The sequence below is a fragment of the Marmota marmota genome, unplaced genomic scaffold (genome assembly GCF_001458135.2).
Source record: "Marmota marmota marmota unplaced genomic scaffold, marMar, whole genome shotgun sequence".
Lineage (NCBI taxonomy): Eukaryota > Metazoa > Chordata > Mammalia > Rodentia > Sciuridae > Marmota > Marmota marmota.
Genome location: NW_025999862.1, coordinates 7,474,823 through 7,492,794, shown reverse-complemented (window position 1 = coordinate 7,492,794; position 17,972 = coordinate 7,474,823).

Below are 17,972 nucleotides of genomic sequence, written 5' to 3'. Positions count from 1 at the left end.
CTTCAATAAATACAATATTTTCATTTAAAAAATCTCAAATTAATTAATTGTGAAGTTTTTTATAATTTGACTGATTTTTCAAAGATTATGGTGAATTTACTTACTGTACTTTGAAGTACTATTTACAGTGACTGCTGTGCACTGCTCCTGAGATTTAAAAAAAAAAAAAAAGGATCCTTTTTAAAGGAAATGCTACTTATCTCTCATAGGAAAACTAATAAAATTGGTATTTAAGAAGTAGGTCCAGAATTATTTAGCGTAATGTTTGACAATATTTTGTCTACTATTCTAGTTGAAATACATATTTATATGTTGTGAATGTTTAATTTGAAGCTATAATGTGTTATAAGTATATAAGTATATACAAACAGTATATAAGTATACTGTTTGTAGACTGATTCATTTGAGTTTGGTCTAATATTTTTATTCTTCTGGTATTTTTGAGTATTTGCATCTTTTGGCTCAGACATAAGCCCAGTAGGTAGGACAAACATCTGTACGGGTTTATTAACCTGCAAACTCTTAGAAATATGAAATCTTAAATCTGACAGAAGGGAAATATCCAGACAGCTCAAATTTAGTCAGTTTCATTCAGCAAGAATTTTTTGCATACTTGCCATATGCCAAGCACCATTAAATATACAGAAAGAAGATGATAATAAGAGAGAGACCTATTCCTCAAGGATTTCACAAAGGTTCCAGATCAGACCTTTCATTATTGTATAGATAGACTTGTGTTATGATTTTGATATGAGGAGTCCACTCCTGTGTGAAACAATGCAAGCATTTTGACAGGTGAAATGATTGTATTATGAAATGTGTGACTTAACCAGTGGATTAATCCATTCATATGTATTAACTGAAGGTCAGTAGGGTGTGGCTGAAGGAGGGAAGTCACTGTGGGCATAGCTGTGGTTCTTATATTTTGTCCCTGGTGAGCAGAGTGCTCTCTCTACTTGCTGATTGCCATGTCCTATGCTGTTTTTCTCCCTTCTGCCATGATGTTCTGCCTCAGTCTGGGCCTAGAGCAATGGAGTCAGTGTCTGTGCATTGAGACTTCTGAAACTGTGAATGCCAAATAATCTTTTTCTCCTCTAACATTGTTCTTGTTGGGTCTTTTTGTCACAGAGATGAAAAACTGACTAAAATAACTTGCTTATCATTCTCTGACAAAGCAGTTTTTGCTCTTTCTCTATGCTGAATGGCAATAACTGATCAGGTGTTTTATTAGACATAATTTTGCAAATTTTTTTTTCATATGTCCCTGGGCATGAGTCCATGTTGTTTGAGCAGAGGGACCCATGTCGCAATCTCTGACTGAGAAATGTCTGTATCTATGATCTCAAGTAATTTGCTTTCCTTTCAGACCCATAATTTTCTCACTAGTAATATGAGCCCTTGGAGCAGGTTACTACTATGTTTCCTTTCAACATCATAACCTAGACCTTTGTTAATCTCATTAAAGACACAACTGGAATTAGTGTGTGGAAATTAAATGCCATTAGATCACAGTTTTTTAATTTGCTAGCATTTTGAAAATAAGCAGTTTAATCAAATGCTTGAGACTGCAGAAAGATGAATTACAGTGTCAGGAAGGGGACAAGTTTTTATAACAGAAAGTTAATGATACAATTTGCTGGAGGCTGTGTACATGACTATCGCCCAGCTGGATTTCATATTGACTGCCTATTTCTTATAATGCAAATTTTAAGTACACAATTTTAGTTCCTTAATTCATACCCTAAGGCTCTCCTTTTTAAATTTTTTTTGGTAGTCTCTAAGCCAGATTCATATCTATTTAAGGGCCTTAATTTCATCCTTGGAAATAATAACAATTGTAAAATCTTTGTTGTAAAAGTTAAAAACAAAAGTAATTATAAGTTGAATGAGATCATTCAAATTCTTCCAACACCAAGATACTATATATAGTCATTTGCAACAAAGTCAACTGTCACTAACTAAATAGATCTCATAATAGCCATACTAATTAATTTCTTGTGGGTTTTATTTACCAGAAAAGAGTAAATAAAATTTAGATCACGTTGGGCTTGAATTAAATGGGCTCCTATGTGCAGTATGTCGAGGTGTTTAATGTGAGCTTAACTATGTGGTTGTTTTTATTCTTGAATTTCAAATTTCTGGTTTTTGAAAGATGGGTTAGATAATATATTTCAATAATTGCACTATTTTCCTAAAGATTTATTATTACCAACATACAAACCCCTATGCGTAGTTATATAATAGGTAGATAAAATAGAAGAATAAATTTATTCTCTGCTACACACTGAATGAATTACTTTCCATGAATGATCTCACTTTTATATTTATAACAAATCTATGACAATTATTACTAAAATATTTATACCAGTTTTTTAGATGAGGACATTGAATATTAAAGAATTTAAAATAGCTTGCCTAAATTCACAGTTTGAATTTATGTTCAGTCTGGTTTACTGTGGCCTATGTGCTAACCAATGTAAAGTATCTTACAAAGTAGGTCATAATATGACAACTATTTTTCATTAGTATTCATCTAGTCTTCCATAAAAATGGCTGATGTTGAAGCAGTGTTCAATCAGGTGTTAGGTGTTAGAGTCTGTAAACAAGTCAAGATGGCGCCTGGCATTTTGCAGAGGGAGGGGTTTATGAAGTAACGCCAGGGAGCCATTAAGTGTGGAGATTCCTTATTGGTTGACTGCTGTATCTAGTTTATGTTAATTAAGATAAGCTGTGTGGAATGTATATATACCCCTCTGGTCCTACAATAAATGGCTCCTATTCCTGCTGTATCAATGTACACAAGTTGTTCATTACCCCCATGCCGCAGTCTGGCTGGGCACAATCAGGAGCCACTTGTCAAAAGAAACTAACTTTATTTTTAGAACCACACAGCCAAACAAAACAGCCTCTCAGGAAAAATCCTCAGAGCCTCAACTGCCACCACCGGCTTTCCACAAGCCTCTCTCTCCCACACAAGCCTCTCTCCACCTCCCACAATCCTCCTGCTCTTGAGGCCGATTGGCTGGGTCACGTGGGCGGAGCCAAAAAAGTCCCCCAATGAGCAGCTCCGTGGTCTGAAAGGGCAGGGAAACAGCCCAATGAGCATCACCGCAGAGGAGCCAATCAGCTAGATGTTGCTGGGGCCGCTGTGAGCCAATCATCAGCCGGCAGCTGGAAGTTTGCTGGGGCCCCTTCGGCTGTGGCTCTCAACACCCCCAGGTTATTTTGCTGCAGCCGGACTGTGGCACTTAGGATGACTTGTTATGGAATATCTGTGCAAATAGTTCATGTATCTATTATAAACCAGCTAGGACAACCTCGTGCTGAAGCACTTTTCACCTAGTGTACTGAGAACAAGAAGTCAGTGATGGCATTACTATTGAGCATGTACGGAAGCTTGAAAGAAATCAGAAGACTTCAAGTTCAGTTCTGATCAACAGAAGAACTTTCCAAGCCATCATAACTGACTGCCTTTTATGTTTATAAAACACTGATTTGGATCTGAGTACCAAAGGAAGCAAATTTCTTAGCCTCAAGTTAAGGATAAAATAGTTGTTTAGAGGAAAGAACATTATTGTGGAAAGAAAGATACATAAAATACAGAAAAAGCAAAAAGAGAAGATGATGAATTAGAGGAAGTGTGCACTTCCCAGCAGTTTCTTAGCTGAAGGTTTTAAAAAAGAGAAAAGTACTACTTGGTAAGGTGGATAACTAAAGAAACTCACAAACATTCAATATTGAACAACAAAAGAAGCCATAGAAACACAAAGTTAGAAACTTCAAACATAAGAAATAATATGTTAGGGATGTGTCACCTTGGCTGGTGGCAGCAGCAATGGCAGTGTCAGCAACCACTGCTGCTGAGAGGAGGGGGAACACAGGCAGACAGAGGAAAACATGCAAAAAAATGAACAAATTAAATAATTTTCAAAATTGGCTTGGGCAAACCTGTGGAATGGAGGGGAGGAGCTAATATTAATGGATCCAGAGTCACTGGGGAAGTTGTTGAATGAAAAGCAACCAAAATGGCTTGACCCATGAGTGGATATTTTGGTAGGAAACAGAGTTACCAGTGTGGGGAACATCTGAGAGGGCTGCATGGCAGCAAGCAGGGGTAGGAGGTAGGGATCTCATAAAGAAAGCTGCCAGACTGAACCAGCAGTCACCTATTATGGGCTGTGCCTGAACTGTGTGACTGAAATAGGCACAAAGAAAATTGTGCTTACGGGATCAGGCTATGGATCTCAACAACAAAGGGCTCCTTTTGTTGCTAGCAACCCATAAGAGCTATTGGGATGCCAAAAATGGGAAGATGACCCATATCACCAGACATGCCTCTCTGCATTTTGAGTCTGATCCTGAGTACTTCATATCCGTAGCGATGAATGTAGAATCTGTGGAGGTTTAGACTACAATCCCTAAAACTGTAATTTATATGAAGTCCCTGAGACCATTGAGCAGAGATTGGTATCTCCACAGCAACAGAGTTTGTGGATCAAATCTCAAATACCCATCGACAGAGTTTATATAAATATATATATATATATATATATATATATCTTATATAATTATATCAGAATGAATTCTGCTGTAATTAAAACTAAAAAAAAACCCAATACATTTAAAACATATTTATCTTTTTTTTTTCATATTTCCCCACATTTTTACTGTTTTTTCATCTAATTATTTTAGTTTTTCAAATTTCATAATACTTTATTTCACTATTTTTTTCACTCTGTGTGAGGTTATAGGTGTGGGTATGTGAGTGTATGTGTATTCACTGTGCAGATAGGTTTGGAAGTATATATGTATATATAGGTATGTATATTATATTCATAAAATTAGCCTTGGTTTGACTTAGGTGGGGTAAAATTATAATGTGTTTGAGTTGTTTTGATCTTACATGTGTTTGTTTGTTTGTACCTTGGTTTATTTTTTCCTCTTATTGCCCCTTCTTCATTCTCTTCCTCCAGTAATAGCTAAGTGTTCCTGTTCTTTTTCCTCTCTATTTTGTTGCTTTTTGTTATGTTTTACTATTCCTTTTTTATAGTTGTAATCTGCTACTTTTTCATGTCTCTCTAGTCACTTTTTAAATATTGTGTACTTTCTCTACCCTGTTTTCTCCTCACATAAGAAATTTAATGCCAATATCTGATAGAATTGTATAGTATGTAATCCCTACCCTATTCGTGTTGTTATGGTTATCAACACAGTAGATGATGCAGTAGACACTTGCTGTTCAATGCCTTATCTATCTCACAGTTGTTTCTTATTCGAGCTGATGATGAATGCTAACCCCCACCATTCCTCTAGAGGTGATAATTAGTGTTATAGATTTCAAAATAGATACCAGTTATCTACCTTAAGGCTGTACATTGGTTGCTAATGTTATTGCTATTCCTGGCATTCCCCTTCCTCTAAGAGGGGATGGAAAGTGATTGGGACAACTCAAGTTTACACAGTAGATACCCTACTTCTGAGCAGTACACACAACTCAGTCACCCCAAGTCACAGCAAATCTCACTCCACTTGTGATCAAGCCCAACTTGCACCTCAACAGTGCTTCAGCACATAGAATAGGAGGACACACAAAACCCAAACCAAGAGGCCCCAAGTAGGAAAAACTAGAGGGGAACTTCAGGTAATACTCCTGAACATATACTCTCACATCAGAAACAGAGAGGTTCCAGAACAAAAAATATAACTACACACTTAAAGACACATTTAAAAGAGTAAGTGGAATCCATCTTAATTGAAGTCCAAGACTTCTGAAAACGAGGAAATAGGCAACAAATCTTCCCCCAAAATTCATAATACCCCAACAAGGATCTCAAACATAAAAAAGTGAATGAAATTCCAGAGAAAGCTATAAAAAATTATTAAAATGCTCAATGATCTAAAAGAAGATCTAAGGAATGAAAGAAGCAAGCAACTACAGGAGATGAAAGACAATTTCAATAAACAAATAGAGACATTGAAAAGAAACCAGTTAGAACTCCTGGAAATACAAGACGTATGAATCAAATTTAAAATTCACTTGAGAGCATTTCAAAACAGATTAGATTATGTAGAAGATAGAAATTCAAGCCTGAAGACAGAATCTCTGGCATTAAAAACAGAGTATATGAACTTGGATACTAAGTATGCAATAAAGGCAAAAATAAAAGAACATAATCAGAATATCTAAGAACTCTGGGATAAAAAACCTGAGAGTCATTGGGATAGCAGAGAACGTGAAGATACAAGCTAAAGGCATTAAGACATATTCAGTAAGATAGTGGCAGAAAAATTACCTCACATTAGAAATGAGATAGACAACCACATAGAGTAAGTACAAAAGACCACAAACAGAAAAAATAAAAACAGAACCTCTCCAAGACATATCATAATCAAAATGCCTAAAATAGACAACAAGGAAAGAATATTAAAAGCTGTAAGAGAAAAGTATATATTTAGAGGCAAACCAATAAGGCTCATTTCTCTGAGCTCAACTTAGATCCTAGAATGAAGGAGGACCTGGAATGATATACTCTAAGCTCTAAAAGAAAACAATTGACAGCCAAATTTGCTATATCCAGTAATGATATCTTTCAAAATCGATGGAAAATCAAAAACTTTCCATGACAAGATAAAGTAAAAGAATTCATGACCATTAAGCCATAAATGCAAAGAATACTTAAAGATATACTGCACACAGAGGAACCCCAGAGTAGCCCAGAACTCCCAAATACACAAAGATTTCTAGAACAATAAACAACTAAGTGAAAATTAAGACAATTAAATATAACAATTAAATAAAAATTTCTGGAAATAAGAAACACCTAGACAAAATAATGCTAAATATAAATGACCACAATCCTCCTATTAAAGGACATAGATCAACAGCATAGATTAAAAAACGGATTCAACAATTTCTGTTTGTGAGAGATTCATCTTATAGGTGAAAAGTAAAAGGGAAAGTAAAAGAATGGATAAATGATTCCATGCAAGTGGAGATTGAAGAAAATCTGCAATAGCTATTCTCATCTGACAAAGCAGATTTGAATCAAAATTAATCAGAAGAGACAAAGCCACTGGTAAAGGAAATAATCCAACAAGATACAACAATAATAAATATATATGCCCCAAATATTAGTATACCTAATTGCATTAAAAATTTCTTGACAGTAAATATTAAATGGACAGACTCCACTATGATAATACTTGATTATTTCAACACACCTTGATCACCAGATGATAGGATAATCAAATCTAAAATTAATAAAGATATTTCCAACCCAAATAATACTAAAAATAAAATGGATAGATCTAATAGACATCCACAGAATATTTTAACCCAAAACAGCTGAATTTACTTTCTGCTCAGCAGTTCATGAAATCTTTTCCAAAAGAGACCATATTCTAGGTCAAAATGTAAGACTTAGAAAATCCAAAAGAAATGATAAAATCCTATAATCCTATGTATTCTATCAGATTATAATGGAAAGAAACTAGAATTTGACAGCAAGAAAAATAATAGAACTAATCCCAGTCTTTCTCCATTTGTTCTAGCATATTGAGATTGAACAATACTCTTTTAAATGAGGACTGGATCATAGAAGAAATCAAGAAAATTTTAGACACAAAGGATAAAAGAAGTACATCATACCCAAATCTCCAGGTCTCTGTGAAAGAAGTTCAAAGGAAAATATTTATAGCATTGAGTGCCTATATTAAAAAAATAGAGAGATCCTAATAAATAAGCTTATGCCCCACCTCAAAGCCTTAGGAAAGGAGAACAGATTAATTTAAAAATTGATAGAAGACAGGAATTAATTAAGATCAAAGCTCAAATTAATGAAATCGAGAATAAAAAAGCAATATACAGGATCAATGTAACAAAGACTTGGTTCTTCAAAAAGATAAATAACATTGATTAAACCCTTGGGCAAACTAACCAAAAGAAAGGAAAGACCCAAATAAACAAAATCAGTGGTGAAAAAGTGGTATCAGCACAGACACTTTGGAAATAGATAGGATCATTAGAAAATGTTTTGAAAATTTATACTCCAATAAACTGGAAAATCTAAAGGACATGGAAAAATTTCTAGACACATATGACTTGCCCAAATTTAACCAGGAAGATACAGAAAACCTGAACAGACCAATATCACATAATGAAATTGAAACAGCAATTAAAAGCCTTCCAAAACAACAACAACAACAATTTCAGGACCAGATGGATTCTCAGCTGAATTCTACAAGACATTTAAGGAAGAACTAATCCCAGTCTTTCTCCATTTGTTCTATGGAATTAAAAAGAGTAACATTCCTAAATAAATTCTATGAAGCCAGTATAATCCTAATTCCAAAACCAGAAAAATACACATCAAGGAAAGAAAACTACAGATTAACATCTCTGATAAACATGGATGCAAAAATCTTCAATAAAATATTAGCAAACTACATTCAAAAACAGATAAAGAAGATAAAACACTATAATAATTTTTTTTTGTTTGTGTAGGGAAGAAAAGTTGATTCAACTTGGGCAAATGAATAAATGTAATTCACCATATAAACAGACTTAAAGACAAGAATCACAAGATCATCTCAGTAGATGCAGAAAGAGCCTTTGATCAAACCTAGTACCCATTTATATTTAAAATGCTGGAAAAGTAGGGATAGAAGGAACTTATCTCATAAAGGCTATATTGGACAAACGAAAGCCAAAACCATACTGAGCAAAGAAAAATAGAAGCATTTTTTTCTAAAATTAGGAACAAGACAAAGATGTCCACTCTCCCAACTATTATTCAATATAGTTCTCTAAGCGAGTCAGAGCAATCAGACAAGAGAAAGTAAATTAAACAGATTCAAAAAGGAAAAGAAGTCAAAAGATCTATTTTTGCTGATGACATGATTCTATATCTAGAATACCCAGCAATTCCACCAGAAGACTTCCAAGATTCTGATAAATGAATTCAGCAAAGTAGCAGGAGACAAGATCAATACTCATATGTCAAAACTTCCCTATACTTTAATAGAAATACTGCTGAGAAAGAAATGAGGAAAATCATCCATTTCAAAATAACCTCAAAACAAAAGGGCACCATATTTGGGAATAATCTAAACAAGGAGGTGAAAAATCTTGATGATGAAAATTATAGAACATTGAACAAAGAAATCAGAGAACTTAGAAGATGGAAAGACCTCCCTTATTCTTGGATAAGCAGAATTAATATTGTCAGTTAACCATATTATCAAGAACAATCTATAGATCCAATGCAATCTCCATTAAAATACCAATGACATTCTTGACAGAACTAGGAAAAAATCCCAAAATTTATTTGGTATAATAAGAGACCCATATTAGATAAAGCAGTCCTGAGCAAGAAGAGAAATACAAGAGGCATCTCAAATTATATTGTAGAGTTACAGTAACAAAACCAGCAGATTTTGGCATCAAAATTTATATGAAGACCACTGGAATACGATGTAAGACACAGAGACAAACCCACATACTTGCAGTCATCTCATACTTGACAAAAGTGCCAAAAATATATGTTTGAGAAGAGAGTACCTTTTGAACAAATGATGCTAGGAAAACTGGAATATATAGAAGAATGAAAATAGGTACCTATCTTTCACCCTGCACAAAAGTGAAATCAAAGCAGATCAAAGACTTAGTATTGACAGAAAGTCTGCAATTGCTAGAAGAAAACAAAGGATCAACACCTCCATTATATTGGTGCAGGTACTGACTTCCTAAACAAGATCCACAAAGATCAAGAAATTAACTTAAGTCAATAAATTGGATAATATCAGATTAAGGAGCTTTTGAATAACAAACAAAATGATTAAAGGTGTGCAGAGATATTCTTTTCCAGTTACAATTTTGACAGGGGATTATTATCTGGAATATATAAAGAACCCAAAAAAGATTAACAACAACAACAATAAAACAAATAAACCAATCAATGAATGGGCAAAAAAAGCTAAATTTCCTTTCTTAAAGGAAGAAATACAAATGGCCAACAAATATATGAAAAACGTTTAACAGTTTTAGCAATTAGGGAATTGCAAATTGAAACTACACCAAGATTTCATCTCATTCTGGTCAAAATAGCAATTATCAAGAATACAATTAATAATAAATGCGGGTGAGGATGTGAAGGAAAAGGTACATTTATACCTTGTTGGTGTGACTGCAAATTAGCACAACAACTCTGAAAAGCAGTATGGATATGTCTCTGAACACAATGAATGGAAGAACCATATGAGCCAGCTATCCCAGTCCTTGGTGTTTATCCCAAGAAACTAAAATCAGCATAATGTGATACAGCCACAGCAATGTTTATAGCAGCACAATTCATAATAGCCAAATTGTGGAACCAGCCCAGTTCCTATCAATAGATGAATGGATGAAGAACATATACACACACACATATCCTCTCTCTGTCACACACATGCACACACAATGTAGTCTTACTTAACCATAAAGAAGAATGAAATTATTTACCATTTGCTGTTAATTGTATGGAACTGGAGAATATCATGCTAAGTGAAATAAGCCAGACTGGTAAATCAAGGGTTTAATGTCTTCTCTCATACACACACAAAAAAAGTAAAATAAAGTAAAAATGGAGTGGAATCCAATATCATAAATATATAAGAGAGATCAGTGGATTAGAATAATTAAATCAAGAGGGAGGTAGGGGGGATGAGAAAAGGAAGGTTATGCAGCATAAATATAAAAAAAATCCCAAACTTATATATAGATATATCACAGTGAATTCCACATTTGTATATGTGTGTGTGTGTGTGTGTGTCTGTGTGAGTGTGTAGAACTTAAATCCTGTAGAGTGGAAGAAGCAAGGGAGAGAGTTGGGGGCACCAGTGACTTAAATGGAACAAACTGAATTCTATGCATGTATGATTTTGTCAAAATGAATCCAACTGTTATGTATAACTATAATGCTCTACAAAAAAATGTAGAAAACTACAAAAAATGTAGAAACTCTACAAAAAATGTAGAAAAGCTTAACTAAGTTTTGTTAATAATTCAGGAGATATCCCAACAGTGTTCTCAACTATTGTCCATTTGATCATACAATAATAGAGGACAAGTTTTGTTAAGACTCTTTAACAATAGGTTTCTTTTCCATATGGTTCATCAGGAATCCACATTCCCTGAAGTCTTCTGAAAATTTCCATCTTATTACTTCAAATCTAACTTGGAACAATTACAGGTTGCTCTTGGGCTCCTCTTTTTACCTGAACGTGAGTTTCCATGATATTAATTTTATTCCTGATATTATCAACATCCTGGAATTTAAATAAATGGTGTATTTTTCTCAGCTACTCATTACTTTTTCTCAAATTAAATTGAATCTTCCTGCTGAAGAGTATTTTTCTCAATCCTATCACTTTTTTAACTTTCAGACATATGGCTGTGGGCTTAAAGAAGATTCTTGTACTATCTAACTTGAATGTTGGAGTAATCATCTAAATGGTTTTCCTGTTCCAATTTATATTTCCTCAATTCCCCCAACATGATGAAGCTAATTTTCTCTTAATACATAAAAATAATCCTGGTATTATTTTGTGTGATGGCTAACATTTGTTATTAATTACTTACAGAATACAGAAAAAAAAATGACTGCTTGATATTTGACTTTTATTTCCAACAATTTCTCCAATATTATTCCTCATACAAGCTTTTAATTATATTTTCAGATATATTTCAATATTTCAAGTTTCCTGAAAGACAACCAACACACACACACACACACACACACACACACACACACACACACATCTAATCTACTTAACAATTTATTGACTAAAGGAGAAATCATCACATTTTGGTTTGTATATTTTGCTTTAGTTTTTTTCAATGACAAGTATAAAATTATTTTTCCTCAAAGAAAAGTGGGTTTTCAAATGCAGTCTACTAGCGCATTACCTAAAGTGTTTTGATTTGAAGACAGGTACTGAGTTACATAGTATAATTAGCCAATCATTTCTCTGACATTTTACATGACCCCTGTAGGAGGAAATTGTTCAAATGTGTTCAATATAATAATGGCACATTTTCTTTTCTCTACTTCTGATGCTTTCTTAGTTTTCTCATTTCTAATAAAATCCTCAATCAAAGACTGCAGTTAATACCATACATTTGCATACTGATTAGTAATGACATTATCAAATACATTAAACCCTTTGTAGAGTACAGTATTGGAATAACTGGTAACAATAAAGAGGTCATCAAAATGTGACCTTATTAAGGTGCTTTTGATTTCCTTAATAACTGATTAGAGATTAAATTTCATCAACTTTTCACACAAGATCATCTACTATGTATAGAGCAATATTGTAAATTAATCCCATGTATTTTTACTTCTCTTGCTTATTACTGTAATTGTGGAAGAATGAAATGAAATACAGGATAAAGACATGCCAGAAAGCTCTACTTGCCTTCCATCCTGATTAATCATACTTGAAATGTGAATTTGAAAATAAGAAAATACTAACAGTCAACATCAGCTTGTAAAAAGTGTCATTTAGTATTTATTTTTAAAATATTTTAAAATTTTAAATGCTTTTCAACAAATAATAATTTATACCAGAATTCTTATATGGAGATCATAGTCCCTAAGTGTTTCTAAAGCCCAAAGAAATTATGCAAACAATTAAATGTTTGCATACTTTTGATTTGAGGAGAGGATTCATATACAGTCTTTTACATATTCAAAGGACATTGAAGTTAGCAATCACAGATATATGCTAATAAATATCACTACACTAATATTATTTGTCCTGATAAATAGTCCTGTTCTTGACTGTGTATTTTCAATGATTAATTTTCATTGAACTCAGTAGTTATACAAGAATTTTGTGGAATTGGGGGTTTTCTGTTTAATTGGACTTTAGTTTTATGTATCAGACAATGGTGAAGAAGGAATTACCACCAAAGAGACTTGGTAGAAAACACAGGAGAGTGATTGTAGGAGGAAATAAAGGGCAAAAAACTTTATTGAGGGGCTGGGGATGTGGCTCAAGCGGTAACGCGCTCCCCTGGCAAGTGTAGGGCGCTGGGTTCGATTCTCAGCACCACATAAAAATAAAATAAAGATGTTGTATCCACCGAAAACTGAAAAATAAATATTATAAAATTCTCTCTCTCTCTCTTTAAAAAAAAAAAAAAACTTTATTGACTGGTAGCTGCTGTTAGGCAGGCATTGTTTTAGGTGATGACATAGGCTACATTATTTCATTCCTACAGCACTTTGGAGAACTTAAGCCACAAATTCAGAAGTAAGACAGATAACTTTAGGGTGATTTTACTGTAGGATATAGATCTAAAACACAAACTTATATATGTGAGGAATAATATGTCCATCATCTACTTTAAGAAAAAGAATTTTCTTTCTTTCTTTTTAAAAATTTTATTATTATTATTATTGGTATCAGGGATTAAACACAGGGGAAATTAACCACTGTGCCACATCCTATCCTCTTTTATTCTTTATTTTGAGACAGGATCTCACCAAGTTGCTCAGAGCCTTGCTAAATTGCTGAGGCTGGCTTTGAACTTGAAATCCTTCCACCTCAGCCTACCAAGCCACTGGATCAGAAGTGTATACCATCCTGAAAATTCAGTTTCAGGAAAGAAACCGAATTTTGTTAGTGCTGTAGTGGAATGAAGGGTTCATTTTTCCTTCTGAAGCCCTGTCCCTCTTTATAACCCTGCAGTCACAATAATGATTTTGTGCTATTCATTTCTGTCTCTCCACATAATTTTGTTCCCTAAGAAATTATATAATAGAATTTCTGTTATGTGGACTTACATAATTAAATATGTTGTTCAGCATTATTTTTTAGTTATATATGTTATGCCTATGGTTATAGATCATTCATATCTATACTGTAATGAATTAGCTTGTATACACTGTATATGAATCTGCCTATTTACATGTTTCTGTCCCACTTGATTTGTGCTTTAGTAATCCCCATATTTTTCTCCTGGATCTGTTGACTATTTTTCTTTCTTTAATAATACAGAAAATAATTTTATACATAAGTCAGTGATTTCATTTCCAGTCTATTAACTTTTTTTCCATAAAATGGCATATATGCTTTACTTATAACATTTATGTTAGAATAAGTAAAGTAAGTAAAAATCCAATATTTATGTTATATAAAACATCATGAACACTATTGCTGAAAGAATAGTTTTTTTTTTAAATTTTTTATTTATAAGTCAATATCCTTACTCTCCCAGTATTACCTGACCCTCAATAACCTATGGATATAAGTGTCACTATTTTAATGCTAATATAAGTCCTAACAAAGCTTATCTGTACATACATACATTTATCAGACTTTCCCCTATTTTTTACAATAAGAAACTATTTTTTAGTTCATGGATTTAATATTCAAACTCAAAAATAGAAAGGCTGAAGAGGTTTTGAAATTATCCATTCAAGGTTCAATAGACAATGACAGTTTATCTGAGCACGAGGAATTTAATTAACATAAATTTTTGATAATGACATAAGATTTGGATTCAGATTTGCATTTGGTAAATTAAGTCCCAACTTTGGCTAACTTGTTTAATCTTCAGTGTCAGTTTCCTCAAATTAAAACAAAATGTAATAATACATATACATTATTGTTGTGACAAAGATAGGAGGTGTGAAAAAATACTTTGTGTACTCGGTGTGCTATTTAAATCCTATGTGTCACTATTAAACTGCAGATGTCAACTTGCCACATTATACATGTCAAAACAAATTTGAAGTGTTCTCGGGAATCTTACTTTTGAAACAAATTCTGGTAAATATATTTTTAAAGTAAATAATCATATTCAGATAATCCCACACATGTTAAATGTATAAACTGATATTCTTGAATAACCATCATCTTAAGATGATTCAGTTGTTCATTCATCCTAAAATTTGTTTTCATTTATATATCAGAAGCACTTCAGTTTCTGTTTAACCAGAGGGAAAGAAAGAAGAATGAATTTAATTATTAAAAGAATCTCCTGAGACCATGAAACCAACAAATAATTAGGTGTTCATCTACTAAGCCATTTATGTGTTATGAGTATTAATTAGTATTTGTTTCACCTTGACTTAGAAATTAAGTGAAGGTTAACTGATTACTTTGAAAGGTTCTTCAATTTAAGAGACAGAAAGGGTCAAAAAAAAAAAAAAGCAAGTGTACAAATCAATGAATGTTTTCTGTTTTTTTTTTTTGTTTTTTTTAANTAGAAGTTCAGTAGTGTAGACAAAGGGGAAAAGAAGGGAAGGTTGAAGGTATAGGGAAAGGAAAGACAGGGCAATGCACCTTACAGTGAATACATTACAGTGAATCTCAACATCGTGTGCAAGAATGGGATCCTAATTAGAATAAGTTATATTCCATGCTTGTATTATTATATCAAAATAGATTCTACTGTTATGTATGATAAAAGAATGAGTAAAAAAAGAAAACATGAATTGAAGGAGAGTTTAAAGAAGGTACAAAAGTATGAATTAACCATTTTTTATTACAGAAAGTCAATGAATATTCCCTAAAACTGAAATAATGGATTTTTAAAGATGACTGCAACTTCTGATTTATTTTCATAATCATGGATACTTGAGTTAGAGTAACTGTTTAGGGAATAATATTTTATATGATAAAATATCTTGATCTGAAAATTTGTGAATTTTTTTGAGATTGTTATTTTTTATAGTATTTTGCATTGAATTAAATTTAAACATTAAACTTGAGCTCAGATTTGCTATTTCTATATTAATATTATCTAACCATGAGAAATAAATTCACACATTCCTAACAATAATAAAAATATCATACATTTCTACTAATTTTATGGAATTTTACCCAGAGAGAGTTTAAGAGAAACAGGATATCAAATCTGTATATTTCTCTTAAGTCTTCTTGGAAAACTTAGTGTTTTAGAGTAGCTGAATTACATTGTGAATATACAAATTCTTATCATTTTGGCTGGTAATTTATAATGAATGAAAACAGGCCAATACAAAACAAAACAAAACAAAACAAAACAAAAAAACCCCTAGTGCTTAGAAATGTAATCGAGTTCAATAAATATTGGCTTATCCTGGAAGAGTGTTTAAGAATGTGACTGCTCAGGAGAAATGGCATTTGATGCCTAGCTTGTTTCAAAGAGCCTAAGTTTGATCCCTAGCAACACACACTAACACACACACAAACACACACACACAAACACACACACACAATCACACAAGCACACACACACACAATCACACAAGCATGCTTTTCTGATTTCTTCCCTGGCAATAACTTGACCAAAAAAAAAGGGGGGGGGGTGGATTGCAGGTGGTGATCAAAGTAGTAAGCTTTCAAGATGTATTGCTGAGGGAAAGACAGCCTTTGTAAATCAGAATTATGTTCGTTTAATCATGTTACCTTCTACTTTTGCTTTGGTGTTTACTTTGCATGAAAATAAACTGAATACATATCTTAGAACAATGACAATTGGCAAGGAAGAGTATGCACAGGGCTTACATTCCTCATTGCCTATTTCAATAGATTTTATTGAATTAAAATCTAACTGCACAACAAGAAGCAACCATCAATGAGTTCCATGAGGTTTGGCAAATTGATTCACATGGAGAGCCATCATCACAGTCAAGATAAACAATAATGCCATAATTTCTTTCCCAGTTTCTCCTTCAGTTCCTTTGATCTGCTTTGTGTAACTATAGATTTGAGTTACCTTTTGAAAAATGTCTTGTGTTGGAAGCTGTATAAAATTAAGGGTTTGTTTGAGCCAACATAAGGCAGGGAAGCTGCTTTTCTGGGAACTCCTGGGTGAAATTCTCCAGTTCCAGAAAGCCCAGATCATGCTGGAGTCCTGCCTTGGCTCACATCCTTAGGATCAAACACAGCCCTCAGGAGATGGGCATAACCTGCCAAGCACCAAACCACCTGTTTATTGCAAGATCCCTGCCACATGGAGAAACAAGATCCCTCCCACTCTGAGACCTTATTCCTGCCTTTAATATACTTCCCTTTAAATAAAAAACTGGGGTCTTTTTTCAGTTGTGCAGTTCCAGTTCTTATCTCGGCTGGAAGACCCATCAGGTGCTCCACTTGTTAAAAATCTAGTTTCTGGCTTTGTCTTTATTACTTACTGATTATTTCAGACTTTTTGTTTTCACAGACAGTTCACACCTCCCAGCAGGAATCTGCTCTTCTGGGGTGCTGGTTACCTGTAAATGGAATTATGCAAATTGTACTCTTTTGAACTTGTCCCGTAGTATTTTGCTTGCTTTGTAATGATTTATCCTCATTGGACCATGTTGTACATGCTGATTTATTCTTTTCACTATTGATCTCATGTTATGAAATCATATCACACATACTACAAATCATTCCATATAACATGCTTAATTTATCAATGGATAGTGTATGATTTCTGATTTTGGCTTTTACCAATGCAGCTGCTATAAACTTGTATGTGTGCATCTTTGTGAAGAAACACATTATGTCTTGGATAAATACCTGAGTGTAATGGGTAGATTTATATGATAAGTGAGTTTTTAATTTTTCAAGAAACAGATAAACTGCTTGCCAAATTGACAGTAAGATTTTATATTCTTACCAGCAATAAGTGAGTTGTAGATGCTCCGTATCTTTGCAAACATATGGTTCATCATTCTTCAATTTCACATATGCTAACAGTGTGTCATGATATCTCATCATGGTCTTAAGTTGAATGTTCCTGATTAGGTTCATCTTCTTTTCTTGTTTTTAATCATTCATTTAACTCTTTTTCCATTTCATCCATTTTGATGGATTCTTTGTCTTATAAATTTACAGGATAATTTTAGGTACTATGAACATGTTCAGTGACAGATATAATGCATTTTCTACCAGAATATGGGTAATTTCTTTTATTTTTTCAACTTAAATTTTTGTCAAATTTTAAATTTTGT